Source organism: Orycteropus afer, unplaced genomic scaffold (genome assembly GCF_000298275.1).
Source record: "Orycteropus afer afer isolate SDZICR_OR568_19922 unplaced genomic scaffold, OryAfe1.0 scaffold00008, whole genome shotgun sequence".
In the NCBI taxonomy this organism is placed as follows: Eukaryota; Metazoa; Chordata; class Mammalia; order Tubulidentata; family Orycteropodidae; genus Orycteropus; species Orycteropus afer.
The window spans coordinates 8,969,706-8,971,600 of NW_006921595.1; the positions used below are offsets into that span (position 1 = coordinate 8,969,706).

Here is a 1,895-nt window from a genome sequence, read left to right on the forward strand (position 1 = left end):
GGGATTGGTCGGACGGTAATGGGCCTGGTTATTTTTGTTTGTGTTTAAGAGTACTGGCTCTGGAGTTGCCCTGTGTGAGTTCAAATTCCCCTTTAACCATTTACTAGCCTGGACCTTGGACGAATTACTCATTCTCTCTCTCTGCTTCAGTTTCTTCACTGTGGAATGAGACTGACAATCGCAACACCCTGCAGTACAGTTGTGAGCCTCAAATGAGATAATGTTTATAAACCACTTGGTTACAGCACTTGGTGGGTAGTAAGTGCACTCTGAATGTTACCTATTATTTGGATTACTCATCCTCCAAGGCCTAACCTCAAAGCTACATCCTCTGAATATTCACCATTTGGAATTAATCTCTCTCTTCCATCTGTTCTCCCACATGCTTTCTCCGTATGCCAACACTGCAACACTTGGAGCATTCTACTTTGTGCTGTAGTTGAGATTGGTCCAATGCCCATTGTAAATTCTTGAGGGCAAGGTGTCTGTTTGGTTCACCTTTGTACTCTCCACAGTACCCAGCACTGGGCCTTGCAAATGTAGATGTTGCTAACCCTCACTGGAGATGCTGGGGGAATATAAGTGTGAGTGCATGTGTGTCTGGAAAAAAAAAAACCGAAAACTCACTGCCATTGAGTAATTTCTGAATCTCCCTATCTTCCTTCCATAGAACAGCTGGTAGGTTTGAACCACTGACTTTCTGGTTAGCAGTCAAGTGCCTTATCCACTACGCCACCAGAGCTGTATGATATTCACCATCAGGAGATTGGCAGTTATTTAAGAAACTGAGCAAGATTTGTTTTAAGAGTCCTTTTCTTCCATTTAGTTTTCTCTTCTCTCTCCCCTAAGGCTAATGTGATAAAGATTTCAATTTGCCTAGTGCAAGCAGGCTTCTTAAAGTTGCTTCTGCTTTAGGCCCTGGAGGATGACTTAGGAGGTGGTGAAGAGGCTGGAATTGCTGTGCTCTCCAAGTTAGCAAGGGTTGGACAGAAACTTTATCCACAGCACATAGGCCCTGCACAGTGGGTTCAGGTTCCAGACTCAGTAAATATTTGCTAATTTCAGGTTTCTACTGAGGACTGATGCTCTGCTGGAAGCTGTGAAGGATATCAAATGGAGTTCTTTTGCTAGGTAATCTTGTAGTTTCATTAGTGAGATTAGATATAGACCGGTGAAATATTTAGATTCAAGAGAAAGAATTTACGCAGACGCCAAAATATTGAGGAGAATGCTTGCTTCAGCAGCACATATACTAAAATTGGAACGATACAGAGAAGATTAGCATGGCCCCTGCGCAAAGATGACATGCAAATTTGTGAAGCGTTCCATATTTTTATCCCTCATAGACAAGCCAGACACCTTGGGAGAGAGAACCATCAGATCTGCTGACTCAAGACCATAGTACTGGGGACTCCAGGCTCAACTGGCACGACATAATACATAAACATCTTGTTCCACAGCCTACTTTGGTGAGTAGTGACTGGGGTCGTAAAGCTTTCAAGTGGCCATCTAAAATGCAGCTAATGGTCTCCTTTTGTCAGAACCGAAGAAGAGTGAAGAGAACCAAGGGCATTTGGAAACAATCAGCCCTAGGACATGATGGACCTCAAGACTAGAACTAGATGGTACCTGGCTACCAATGCCAACCACTCAAGAAGGGATCAAAACTGGAGATCCTGGACAGAGTGGGAGGAAATATGTGGAACAAAATTCAAAAACTGCAAAAAGGGCAAGGAGGCCACATGTTCTGACCTCCTCTAATCTCACAAGAGGAAGACAGGATTACCAGCAGTAACCCAAGGCCTATTCCTACAAGGCCAGACATGCTGCCTCCCTCCAGCCCTTTCACCAACCGTTCCTCCCAAAGCACCCACCACCTCTCTCCTGGGTTCGAT

The 1,895-nt window shown here is 44.4% G+C and overlaps 1 non-coding gene across 1 annotated transcript; it reads left to right on the plus strand.

The window, feature by feature from the left end:
• Positions 1–1,232: 1,232 nt before the first annotated feature.
• LOC122150483 lies at positions 1,233–1,335 on the plus strand. The gene has a single exon (XR_006163692.1). It is a non-coding gene; the product is annotated as a U6 spliceosomal RNA (small nuclear RNA).
• Positions 1,336–1,895: the final 560 nt, after the last annotated feature.